We start from the raw sequence: 14,180 nt of genomic DNA, 5'->3' as shown, positions 1-14,180 counted from the left end.
TTGTAGTTTTAATCGTGTACATGTCTTTACAACCCTAGGAGGAATTCATTATTTCTGTAGCCACAGCATGGTGTCCTTTCTCCTTCCACTTACACTTCATTTCTTGCCATTTGCAGGATAAAGTTTGAAAAGTTTAATTATAGAATAAAAAAAGGGTCAGAAAGCAGAAAGACAAAAAAAACCAGAAAAACCCTCAAGTCTTGCAGATTTCTGTTATAAAAGCTTGAGGTTGGCCATGACGTTCAGAGGGTTTATATGAAAGGACAGGACTGCATTGTACTGCCCCATAACTGCCTAATTTGGCATTAATTAAGTGTTAATTTACCTGCAGGAGTTTTGGGGTTTAGGTCAGGTGCATTTAAGCTGAAAAAAGAGTAATTTATACATATATTAAAAAAAAAAAAAAAAAAAAAAAGGGAAGGATTTTGGCAAATCTTGTGCTTATTGGATTTCCCTTTCTTTTCCTCCAATTTTCCCTGAAAATAATCAGTGGTGACAGCAGGGCTAAAACCAAGTGCTAAAACCAAGCCTTGAGTCAGGATCAGTGACCACAAAGCCGAGCCTAGGAGCTGCTCCTCCACGTCATCATCCCAAATCAGCGCAGGAGCCCCAGAATGAGTAACAAAACCCATCCTCAATGCGAGAGGAAATAAACATCATTACAAGGTCAGCGCTGCTAAATTGCTGTCCTCGCTGTATTATCAGAAAGTAATGAGAAACACCTTCAGTCTCCAAGAGGAGTCAACAGAAAATCAGCGAGCAGCCACTGCAGACATCCTTTTATTCCAGCGGCAGCCCGGGATGAGCTCTGGGATAACACAAACCCCCCCCGGGCACGCACAGCCTCAAAGGAAAGGACAAACACATCCCAGCAATCAGCCAAGCCACCCACTGCTGTTGTGTTATGAATAGATGGTAGATTTGCCTTCTGCGTGTTGGCGAAATAATGAAAAAATCCCGGGATTTGGAAGGCGTAAAATTGCCGGCAATTTCTGTTTGCAGCCCGGTTTATAACGGCACGAGTGCCGGAAAATGGGACACGGCTTGAGGAGAGGGAATCAGGGACACCAGAGGACAGAAGGGTGTGGAAATTCCCCTCTCCAGAGCTAATCACCACTCCGTGTCCCATTGCCAGCAGCAGGGAGAGCGCTCCAGGATGGGAATTAGAGGATAATTATGTAGGGAATCACAGCAAAGTGATGCTGACTCAAGCACTGTCACCTCCTGCCCGCCTCTGTCACCCACTGTAAATTCAGGCGACCCCGACGAGGGGAGAGAATGATGAATGTGACTCCATGTTCTCAGAAGGCTGATTTATTACTTCATGATACTATTTTATATTAAGGAATACTATACTACACGATACTAAAGAACACAGAAAGGACACTTACAGAATGCTAAAAAGATAATAATGAAACTCGTGACTCTCTCCAGAGTCCTGACACAGCTTGGCCCTGATTGGCCAATGAGTGGAAACAACTCACAGCAGAATCCAAAGAAACAATCACCTGTGGGTAAACAATCTCCAACCACATTCCACACGAGCACAACACAGGAGAAGCAAATGAGATAAGAATTGTCTTCCTTTTCTCCGAGGCCTCTCAGCTTCCCAGGAGAAAAACCCTAGGCAAAGAAATCATGTTTTGGGAATGTGGATGCCGCAGTCACCCAGTGCCACCTGTAACACAGCGTTTTACCCATTGATGGAGGGAAACTCAGGGATTAACTCTGGGCCAATCCAGCAGTCCAAGTGCAATCGCTCCAATTTGCAATTGTAAACCTACTGTTATCAATTAATTTAGGTTGTACAAAGAACTATCTGATTATCTTTGCAGTTTGATTGAGTAATTAGCACCTAATTGCGGAGGGTTATTTATAGCCAAGAAAGGGGTACATTTATGTGCAGTTAAAATAATTGCAGTCTTTTGAGAGCAAATCTTTTGACTTTTCCTCCTTTTGGATGTGTCCAACAAACACGTTTTTTCTGGCCAAAAGTGTTGCCTGGGCAAAGCTGGGACTGCTTGGGCTGGGTTTGCTTAACTTTCCTTTTCCATTTTAAAGCATTTCCTCTGCCTCCCAGTCAGACCCTTCTTTTAAAAGGGGATTTGTGGCAGGGCTGGGTGTGTGGAGGATAAATCCCGGTGAGCCTGTGACCTCCGTGCCTGGCATGGATGAATGCTCCCCGTGTAGCACAAAATATGACCCCATCAGAGTAATTCCTGCTTGGGGGGTGCTTTATGAATGCCATCAAGGGCAATGGGGGCTTTCATGTCCAGTGCTAGTGATGATGTTTTTATTCCCCTTGCTGCCATCCTCAGCCCTCCATCATCCTCTTAGGCTCCACTTCACAGCCACAGCCACTTGTCTTGGTAAAGAAATCGGTGTTTTCTGTGCTAGCAGTGCAGAGAGCTCTGATTTCCAACTCAGGGGTTCTGTCCTGTTCCGGCTGGGACGGAGATGATGCCTTAGGATTTCAGCTTTTCTATTTTCCATCTGTCTGTAACCCTGCAGTTCTTTGGTGTGTGACTCCAAACCCCACACACAGTGGGAGCTGCTGCTTTCCCATTGGGGGCAGACACAGCAATTCCTCTCCAGGCCTGGCAATCAAGGACACCTCACTGCCTCAGGCCCCAGGGATGGGAACAAAAGGGAGCTGGGGCAGCAAACTGGGGCTCAATGACTTCATTAGCTGAAGCTGGAATTGGCAGATGAACCCCCAAGATGCAAATGGACCAAACTGATCAAAGTGTGCAAACCCTGACCCATCATCCATTTTTGGGTGCAGCCCCTGGGGGCTTTGCCTGCCCTAAATGAACCTGAAGCCCTTCAATAAATAAACAGCTTTTTATTCCCTTAATTCTGTCTGGCCTCTGTTTTTAGGCAGCCCCAGAAAAAGGCATCAGAGAAGGGAGATGCCCCACGCTCTTGCCTGCTCAAGGCCACTTCATTGGCATTTGGGGCCCTCTGATGGGAAGATCTGGGAGGATATTTGGGATTCTGAGTAGCACCAAGGAGCTCTCATGGGACAGTCCCTGTCTCCTGGGGTCTGGGTCTAGGAGGGGCTTTGCTTTGTTTCAGCTGACACCCCAAGTTCAAGAGGATTTTCTCTCTGATCCAACAACAGATCTTCACTGCTCGTTGTTGCATTGTGCCCCCAGGCACGGCTCTGCCAGCTTTGTGCAGATTTGTGATGCCATGGGATCACCTCCTTGGAGCTGAGGGAGCAGCTCTGGGACCTCTCCTGTCCCACGCGAGCCACCAGTGGGAACCAAAGCCACATTTCCACTCGTTTTCCTCCTCGTGGAGCATTTCCCTGTGCCAGCATTCCCAGCCAGGTGCTGTGGGGTGCTGATGGTGCAGCTGGGCAGGGCTGGGGGGGCTGACACCCGCCTGGGGCAGGGGAGGAGCTGGGGCTGCAGGAGCTCCTTATAGAAGGTGCTGGTGGAGATCCCCAAACTCTGCTGGGCTGAGCCCTGGTGTGGAGCAGAAAGAATTCCCAGGATCTGTCCCAGCCTTGGTGAGTCAGGGGGAGCTCTCAGGAGGCTCTGGGGGGCTTTAGGGAGTTGAGGAAGGTGGTGGAGTGAGATTTTTTGCTTGTAGGGAGCATCTTTCTGAGGACTAGGGCTGGGTAATTGTACAGAGGGTCAGGCTCTGCGTTTATTTGTGCCTTTGGTGAGCTGTGTTTCACAGAGCTTTATTTTCCCTACCCTGGTACTGCCTGTGCTGTACCTCCCTTGGTAAAACTGATGCTATTATGTAGAAAATACTTTGGTTTCTTGAGAGTGAGGCTCCTGTGGAACATCTTTGTGTGGTGCTGCCCCCAGAAAGGTGTCTCTAATATCTACTGGTTTTCTTGTGGTTGGAAGGAAAAAGGATTATTTTGTATTGAGAGCCCTCTTGGAGCTGGGTCTGGCTAAGTGGGAACTTCTTTAGGATTTATTTGCAAACCATGAGGAGCCCATGGTGGTCAGCTGAGTTTTAAAGCAGGTCAGAACCTTGGAGGATATTTTAGTGAACTCCTGATCAAACTACAGGAGCACAGTGAGATGTTTTCCATTGCTGGGCTGCAGAAGCTGTACATAAAGAAGATTTACCCTGTGTCATGCAGCTTTAGTGTTTTTCACTGGAGCTTTTGCTTTGTGTGTTGTTCCTGTATCTCCCTTCTGTGGCCTTTACTGGTTAATTCCTTCCATTCTATTCCATATATTTATGTATTTATATTTTTATGTTTCTATGCATTTTATTAAGCCTATGAAAAGAACACTTAAAAGAAAAAGGAGCAGTTTATTTTTTTCTTAAATAGCAACTTCTTTTAGGCACTGGGGCCATTTCCCTGTGATTAAATCCAGTGCTCAGAGCTCTGGGGATGATGAGCCAGGAGCTTTTTTCCCCAGAAGAACTCCCTCACCCTCCTACTTGTAGATGGCCCAACCTAAATCATGAGCTGCTCTGCCTTTGGGGATTGAGCCACATCCACAACTTGGTGCAGAAATGATCAAATTTGAGTTACCAGTGCTTGTACACAGATGTTTAAATAGTCTGTGGGGGAAAATTTGGGGGTTTGCTCATCAGAGCAGGCACAAAACAATCACAGATTGGGGTTGGTGGCCGTGGCTCCAAGCAGAGCCCGTGTGTGGCTGAATCCCTGGGCAGCCTCATCCCAGGGAGTGCTGGCTCAGGCCGAGCTTCCTGGGGACTGGGGAGTTTATGGCCTGTATGAAAACAAGTACTGGTGGAAATAACAGAGAAAAAAAAAACCTTCTTTTCTGGGTTTGTTCCTCCTTGTAGGGCTTGAACTCACCTTTAGTTGCTGTCTGTTGCTCCTAAATAATGAGATTTTTGGGTGTATCAATGACTTCTTTTATAAACCATAATTCAGAAGGAACTTACCTTAGGAAAGGTTTGTATTTTATTGCCAGTTTTTCAATATTTTGGGGTGTTTTATGAATCCTCTAGAAGAAATATTTGACTGAGGCAATGTCCTAGCATGGATTGCTGATTAGTGAGGGAATTGCTGTGCCCAAGAAATCCTGGATGCTTTTTGCAGGGAAGGGAGGTTTATTGTACCCCAGTCACTATTGACATTCTCCTGCTTTTGGGAAGGTTTTTGGGAGGCTTTTGCTGATGCCATGTCAATTTTATTACACTTACTTGCTTTCCTTTGTGCTCGCTGCTACGAGCAGCTGAATAAGGGAAAAATATTGATATTTTTGCTAGTTCATGTATGATCTTCCTACTCTCCCAATCCTGGATTTTATCACCTTTTCTAGCTGGCTCTAAATGCCAAAATGGCTTTTTTCCAGCTTTCCTTAGTGGCATCCAGGACTTGCTAAATAATTGTCTTAAAAATTGATAATGCAGCAGTTCCGTTTAGTTACAATTCAGAATTTTTTAGAATAAGAGTTTTTCTCAGGTTGGAGTAGAGGTTTTCTTGGCTCTCCACTGCCTTTCCAGTGGGACATTTCCTCTGCTGGTTGTATCCAGGGCTCTTGGTGAGACCCCAAGAGCAGGAGCCAGTTCCTGTGGCTCTGCTGATTTTTAGGGCATTAATAAATAGGAATATAACAGTGAAACTTCAGCTCCACCCCTTTGTTCCTTGAAATGATGGGTTAAAAAAAAAAATTAAAACTCTAAAAGGAAAATGCTGCTTGTGTTGAGGCCCTGTTGGGGTGAGCAGGCTCACCTGGCCCTGTGCCTCCCACCCCAAACAAACCCCAGGTTATGCTGAGAACCTGCAAATCTTTGGGACTTTCTCTCCAGCATTCCAAGCTTTGATTTTCATTTTTTGGTGTTTTTCATTGCCACATCTCTTTATGAGACACGGAGAGATCCAGCTTTGATCTGTGCTGGTGGAACAGGGCAACACAAACTTACATCTCTCACTCATCCTGTTGTTTTTTTCCACGTGGAAGAACGAGGGTGAGCACCTGGAAGTGACATTTTTGTGGCTGATGTGGCCACATGGAACTCCAGACCCCCCTCTGCACTGCCTGACCTACTTGTGCAACTTCTTAGCAATTCTTGAAAGCAAGCAGCTTGGGAGGCAGGAGACCTTGTTTTTCTGGAGAACACGGTGCTGAGGGAGGATGTGGGCGATCTGAAATGTCTTTGGGTTTGCAAGGACAAGGAACAAATTAAGAAGGAGCAAAACAAACAATTTAATGGTGATGGAGCTGTAGCTCCAGCGAGGAGAGGCTGTGGGCGTGCATCCATTTCATCTCCCTGCACAAGATGATTCCTCACCACAGAAGGTCATAAAAACCTCGCTGCTGAGTTCTGGCAGATAATTCTGCTCCAAGTGGGAAATGTTTGATTAGCAGTAAATATTTAAGGCCTTTGTTTGCAGCAATCAGGGGGCTGTGAGTGCACACCTTAGTGTGGCAAATAAGCACTGAACTGTCACCTCAGATTGCCACCATCATATTTTCTGGAAAAATCACTTTGCCAGGATTTCTCTCCTGGAAAGCTGAGAATCCTCAGAGAAAAAGGAAAACAGTATTATCTCATTTGCTTCTCCTGTGTTTTGCTGCTTTGGAGATTGTTTACCCAACAGGTGATTGTTTCCTTGGTTTCATGTGAATTGTTTTTATTTTACTTTACTTACCCAATCAGGCCAAGCTGTGTTGAGGCTCTGGAGAGGGTCCCCAGGTTTTTATTAGTATCTTTCCAGCCTTCTGTCTGTATCCTTTCTGTATTCTTTAGTATAGTTTAGTATAGTATTCTTTTATATGATATAGTGTATTAAAATAATAAATTAGCCTTCTAAGAACATGGATTCAGATTCATCATTCCTTCCTCCCTTCATTGGGGGTCTCAGAAAATACAACATCAGATAAAAAAACCAATGGTCAAACCTGGGAGAACTCTCAGGGCTGCAGGTTATGATGTGTTGTGTAGACATTCATTCCTCAGGGCCTGATTTGGTTTTTTCAGTGCCTTTTGCTCTTTGGTGCTTTGTAATTGGTTGCAGGTGATTAGAGAGATTTCTGATCACTCCCAGTTTTTGCTTCTGGCACTGCAATCCCAGCCAGAAAACATTTGATACAATGGAGTGATGGGAATGAGGAATGAAGGGGAGCTGGTGGTGCCCCTGCCCTGGCAGGTGTAGCTGGTTGAGTTGTGCTGAAGCTCTCATGCCAAGATGTGACACTGGGCTCTTCTGCTCTGAAGATGGGCTTTGGCCCAGTAGATAGTGCAGAAATCCAGAAGTTTTGGAAGATCACATCAGTTTTTGTTGAGCTGTGGTGGGATTGTCTCAGAGCATGAGCTTGGGGAGCTCACACAGCCTCAGCTCCTGAGGACAGGGAGTGAAGTTGGGTCTTATTTGAGCTGCTCCACTGACGCCTCATTAAAATTAGGATTATTAACCTGCAGTTTATGGTGGTGGTGACTGGAATGTGGTTGTTTCCTTAGGAGGAGCTGCTGCATCCCCTTCTGCTGCTTGGAGAATGAAATGAAGATGTTTCATGTGGGTAGGGAAAGCCCAAAATGTGACTGAGTCAGAATTGTCCCTTTGTGTCACCGAAGCCTGACAGGTTTCATCTGCAGTAACCTCTGGGAAGTTGACGGGCTCCATGCAAATGAGAGGAGGATCTCTTAATCAGCAGTTTGGAGAGACAGAGGCATCACTCAGACAAGGAAAACCAATTTAATTTGTGTCATTACTTTGCATTTCAAGTAGGAAGGTGATGAATGCATCATCCCCTCCAAGTACAGCTCCTGGAGTTATCCTGGGCTGAATCCCTGTAGGAAAACAGTTTTGGGAGAACATCCTTCAAGCAGGAGCTTCTGCTCTGTGCACTCAGTGAAGGTTTTTTTACAGTCAGTGAAAGTTTTTGTGGTTTTTTTTTGATGGAGCAGGAAAACCCATTTTAAGTCATAGAGCCAAATTTAAGGGTTATGAACCCTACAAGCTCAATTTAGGAATCAGCTGGTGAATCCCTTTGACCTGCATGGCTGCATATTGATAATAAATCTAAGCACCACAATTGTTTGGAGAGATTATCAGAGAAATCTCAGTGTTCTGTTCATTTGTGAAGCAAATGACAACAAGCAAATGGAACTGTAAAGCCTGAAAATCCAATATAAATTTGTAACACTCATCCCCACTTGATAAGACCAAATAAGAGTTTGAAATTTTTTTTTTTGCACTTTTTAAAGTTAGAATAAATCACATGAGCTCTGTATTCTGACAGCATTTTGCCTGGAAGTGAAAGCCCTCAGTGCCTGGGAGAGCTGTGCTGGGATTAGGCTGCTGGAGCTTTCCCTTCAGGAGATGGATGACACTTGCAGAATGATTCTGGCTGACTCACTAAACAGTGTTTAAGTGCACAGGAAATGCTTCTGCACATGGGATTTATATTTCAGCTCCAGAAAACTCTGTCTGCTCCTTTGAGCTCCCATAATCAATCCAGTGCTGGAATTGGTGAGCAGGAGGAAGGGCTGGGCTGTGGCTGGGAGGTGATGCTGATCCAGGTGGTGAAAATTCAGAGTTCACATCCTCTGGCTTTGTTTGGAGAAGCAGCAGAGGAGAAGCAGATAAGGATTTTATCCAAGGAATGTCCTCTTGGAGCAGGAATAGGGATGGAACAGAGCAGATTTCCTCCTGAGGGCTGCTGGAAATGAAGATAAGCAAGAGCAAGTTTAGGTGCACTTGATTATTTGTTAACATTTATTAATGAGCCTGCAGTCCTCGGGATTGTGGTTCGTGTGTTCCTTTAGCCTATCTGAGGAATATTGTGTGGAAGGTTTGGAAGTTCATGTTAGAAAACAGGAGCAGGAAAAAGTCTTTACACTGTACAGGGGGCTTGGAATAAATACAAATCTGCAGCCTGAGAGCCCCTGGAGTGTCTAGTCTGAGACTGGAGTGAGGCAGAGATGTAAAATCTCATCGTTTTAGTCAATCTTGGCTAAAAACAGAATTTGGAAGATAGGACAAATCTATGGTTTGGCAGGTGATGCAAAGCAGTGCCAGAGGAGGCTGATTCCACAAACCTAAACCCACAACAGAGCCAGGGACAGGAAAAAGATAAAAATAATCAGCAAAGGAGTTGTTGTGTGCTTGCAGTGACCAAGGGAGAATTTTGGGGTGAGGAATCCCAGCCTGGTGCTCAGCAATGTTCCAGTCCTGGGCCAGGCTTGGTTTCCTCCCCCAGGAAAACCCCATCACCCCTTCCTTCCCTGCAGCCTGGGCTCCAGGTGCTCTGAGGAAGGATTCCTTAGGAATGGCAGGATCTGAAAATGATGCTAAAAAACTTCCAGGTGGGAAATGCCCCTCAGGTTGCTCTGGAGTGCTGCTTTCAGCCCCGTTTGCATGTGTTTGTGTCAGTATAAACCCAGGGAAATGTATGGATTTCTGCTGGCAGCAGAGGAGAGATCACCACTTCTCCAGGCTCTCATCAGTGCTCCCTCTTGCCAGCTCCCAAAGAACTGCCTCCACAAAAAAAAGTGGATTTTTTTCTGTGCAAATACACAGTATTACTGTGAAATGAATCCTCTCTATTTTTATTTTCTCTCCTTAAGTCGTTTTTTTTCCCCTCTTGAAGGATGTGCTGTTCCTTTACATGAAATGAGGCTTGCACAAAACTGAGTTTCTTCTTAGTTTTTTTTGGAAGTTACAGCTTCAAGAACGACTGCAGTGGTGACTGGGGAGCTGCACTAAAAGAGTGTTGTTGCCTTTTCCTTTGGAGACAACTTCCTCTCCGTGTTCTGAAGTTTTTTTTCAAAGCCTTCTGTTGACAAGGGATGCAGAAAATACTGAACCTGCTAAATTCAGATTTTAGTGTTCTGTCTTCTGTAGTGTCACCTGAGGGAGGGAGCTCAGTCTGTGCCCCCCAGTTCCTGTTCCAGGTTGTTTTCCACCTGGGATGAAGGTGTGGGTTTGAATTCCTGGCCAAACCCTCCAGGCTAGGGGAGGTTTCTTTATTATTTAGCAAAATTGCTTGGGCATTGCTGATGTCTGGGGGGAATATAATTGAAAAGCTTTAGGTTTTCCAGCCTGGAAGTTCAGGTTCAGTGCTGCTGGTGAGGTTAAGGTACAATTAATTTAATCACCATCTCCAACACAGAATTTTAAAGGTGGGAAAAGCCCTCTGGGAGGAGCCCAAACATCAACCCAGCACTGCCAGGTCACCCCCTGAGCACCAAATCTGCAGGTTTTATCAGGAGCATCTGCAAGTCCTGCAGGATGAAATCCTGTGCTGAAAACAGAATATTCTGAATGTGCCTCCTCCCTGGTTTGAGTCAACATCTCTCTGCCAAGGCAGAGTGTTTCAAGAAATTGTCCATAGAAGTGTTCCTGTTGCTGGAACCTGCAATTTCTGAAGGATTTGAGTGGTTGTGTGCTGCTGGCTTCAGCTGCTAAGCAGACAGAATCAGCATGGAGAGGTTTTTCAACCAGTCACCTGCTCCTTCTAGCCCGAAGTGATGAAGTATCCAAAGTGCTGGATGGGCATATGGGAGATGAGGTTTGTGCTCCAGTGAGCACCCACCCAACGTGAGCAGCTCCAGCAGGAGAAAGCAGTCATGAGCTTTGTAGTAACTGCACTTGCTGGGGGTGTGGGGGAAGAGAAAAACCAAGATTTCATCCAGAGTCTCCCACGTAAGCTCCAAAAAAAGCCACCCATGCTCGGTTCTGCACACAGGCGTGACAGGGATGGAAAAACAAAAGCCCAAAGCGTGGTGAGGCGCAGCTCTGGGGGTTGGTGTGGCAGGTGTTCTGTGAGACACCTTTGTGCCTTGGCTCCGGGCCCTGCATGCCCACGGGGTTCAGGGGTGTCTGGGAGCCAGGTGGGCTCCAAATCTCGCTGTGCTGAGCAGACCAGGCTTGGCTAAGCCAAAACTGCAGGTTTTGGGTTTTTTTTGCTTTGTTTTCAGCAGCCAGGGCTTCGTAGCGTCTAAAAATACAGAGCGACGTTGGTGGTGGAGCGTTGCTGAACTTGCGCGAGTTGTTCTCCCAAACTTTGCCTGAGTGAAGTGATGAGTTGAACAGTTACAGTAAACAGAGTAATATTTTGATTGGTACAAAACCTTTCGTTTCTTCTCAGTGTCTAATTAGCGTAGCTCCGAATGTCAAATATTTACCCGCTCACTTCGGTGGGCTCCATCTGGCTCTGCCTGCCTCGAAGCCTGCTCCTCATGGAAAAGCTCTCCCAGGGCTGGTGCTGCATCCCACCTGTTCCCCTCCTGAACTGGGAGAGAGCTCTTCCCTCCAGCAAATCCAGGTGGAAAATAGAGCTGTGCCAGCTGCTGGTCCGTGAGTGGAGCTCTCAGGCTGGGAGATGTCAGCCAGGTCCTTGCTGAAGGCTGCTGCTGGGTGGGAGTGGTACATCCATGATTAATGAAGGCAAAATATCCCTTTAGGCTACCAGGGATGCAATTCCCCAGTGCAGAATGGGGTGTAGCAGCTTTTTAGGTCCATAGAATCCCAGAAAGGTTTGGGTTGGAAGGGATTTTAAAGCCCATCCAATTCCACCCCTGCCATGGCAGGGACACCTTGGGCTCCAAACCCCAATGTCCAGCCTGGCCTGGGACACTTCCAGGAATCCAGGGGCAGCCACAGCTGCTCTTGGAATTCCATCCCAGCCCCTCCCCACCCTCACAGGGAGGAATTTCTTCTCAATATCAAATTCTCAGGGACTTCAGTAGCAGCCCCATTACAGGAGCAGGGCTGTCCTCTGGCTGTGACTTCTCATATCAAATGGGAATTTAAGCTACAACCCAGGAAATGGGTGCTTATCTTCAGGCAAAATGTCAGACTTCTTTTTCTGCCTCTCCTATCTGGGATGTGTTGATAGTGCAAAAAAAAAAAAAAAAAAGCTCTTATTTCCTTATATCGTTTTTGCTGCATTTCTGGTGCCCACTGAATTCTAGTTTCATAAACATCATCTCCATTTGCCATATGTTCTGTGTGTGACCCGTACCTAGCTACCAAACATGTGAAGCTTTAGGTTTAAATCATGTGTTGAATAAGTCTCCTGGGGTTTTTTTTCCTATTTTTTCAAATTTTATTAGCATGTGGTTTGGATGATCTAATGGAAAATGGCTCTGCTTCAGCCTTTTCTGGGGGATTTAGGTTGGTTTGTTGTCAGCTGAGTTATCAGTGGAAGAGTTTCAGCCTTTAGTGAAGTCAGAGGTGGGAAAAATTAAGGTTTGAGTCATCCCAGGTAGAAAGGTTGAATCTCAGGGTAGGGGTTTGGCTTTTGGAGAAGAGACCTCATGGATTGGGGGGAGCTGAATCAAGCAGTGGAAAAGAATCTGAGCAGGTTACTGCTGTTGTCTCGTGGCACTTTGAAAACAGCGAATAAAAGTCATCCAAGACAGCCTCTCTGTCTGCAAAACAAATTGACAATAACAAGAATTAATTTAGTGTCTTAAAATATCAGCATAACCAATGTTCTGTTTGATTTTCTTTCAGGTATTAGAAATTTGACTGAGGGCTACATATCATGCACTGGAGAAGGTAACAACTCTTTAATCCTAATTCTGATGTGTTGGTGTTAATTTCTCTTTATTCTTAACATCATTGTGTTGAATGTCAGAATCTCCTTTGTGTTGTTTGTGCTTTATAGAATTTGTCCTGGAGTTTCTCTGTGCCCTGGCAGAGGGTTTTTATTTCCCTTTTTAAAAGAATTTATAAATCTGCATTTAAGTGTATATGTTCAATTTGTGTAATTCTACATTGGAAGGTTTATGGAAAATGTGGAACAGTTTGCCTTCAGCTACTATTGTAAATGGAAAATTGTAAATTATATGTATTTAACAGGATGTATGGAAGCTATAGAATGAATCTTTTTCAAAAGGATATTGATATCTTGTTATCAATAATGTTTCAGGGATTTTTTTTTCTGGTTAGGCTCTTACTGTTCTTGTCAAGAGATTTTCAAAATTGGTGTTTAATTAATCATTGAATGATTGACTCTGCAATTGAATTAGGCAAAAAAACCTGTGGCGTTTCTGAAACTCAAATTTTCTTAATGGCCTCTCAGTTGGAATGTCAAAGGGAATCAATCTTGTTAGTGGAGAGGTGGGTTTTGTTCTACAGACCCTGAAATTATCTGGAGGGGGTTTTTTCCAACATGCTTTTAAGTCAGAATGATGTTGTTTCCAAAGGAGAAGATGTTTTCAGAGCTTACAATTATTTGAAAAATGAGTGTTGTCTTAGTTTTAGATGTTATTACTGTATCTGTTCAGAGAGGCTACAGATGGTTTCTGACAAAAATATTTAATTTCTTAATTCTTGGGAGTTTCTCCTTAGTCTTGGGATGTTCACAATGAAAACTGAAGATGGAGATCAAGTAAATATTCTCATTCAGCCTGGCTCTTTTGGAATGTGCTAGCGTGGTGTGAGGTTTTCAAAGACAGCATGATAAATCCTGTGATAGATCACTTGCTAGTCTTTCTAGTGGTCTGAAAGGAAAAGCTTATTTCTTAATATAAAAGATAACTTTGAATAATGGACTCCTCATCCCTTTGGACAGTACTCTCCTAAATTAGCCTCAGAGCTCCTTCCCAGGTGAAATCTCATTTTCAGGTTCCCCACAGTAAAAAGGAGACGCTGATCCCCATTCCATGTGGGAAGTGTTTTCAATCTGCTGATGAAAAGTACTTCTGAAGAGTTAGGCAACCTTGATTAATTGAGCCTGAATAAGAAGTGCAGGATCAAATCTCAGGATATTATTTTTAGGCTGCAGCCTTGTGTTCTGCATTCCAAATCCTTAAATGCCAGTTTGATAGGAAGTGTGGAGGACTGGAGCAGACAGTTCTGGGCACGCTGGTAATGGTTTGCAAATGCTGACACCAACCCAGCCAGGAGGATGGAAATTGCTTTCTGTTTACAGAGCCTTTAACTCTTGGGTAAACACTCCTCATTAGTGAGGATGTGACTGGAATTTGGGTTAAATGCCTCCATTCTGGGGATGCCTTAGGATTTCAGCTTTTCTATTTCCATCTGTCTGTAACCCTGCAGTTCTTTAGTGTGTGACTCCAAACCCCACACACAGTGGGAGCTGCTGCTTTCCCACTGGGGGCAGACACAGCAATTCCTCTCCAGGCCTGGCAATCAAGGACACCTCACTGCCTCAGGCCCCAGGGATGGGAACAAAAGGGAGCTGGGGCAGCAAACTGGGGCTCAATGACTTCATTAGCTGAAGCTGGAATTGGCAGATGAACCCCCAAGATGC

The sequence above is a fragment of the Motacilla alba genome, chromosome 12, assembly GCF_015832195.1.
Source record: "Motacilla alba alba isolate MOTALB_02 chromosome 12, Motacilla_alba_V1.0_pri, whole genome shotgun sequence".
NCBI classification, from domain to species: Eukaryota; Metazoa; Chordata; class Aves; order Passeriformes; family Motacillidae; genus Motacilla; species Motacilla alba.
Note: the sequence above shows the minus strand (reverse complement) of the source record.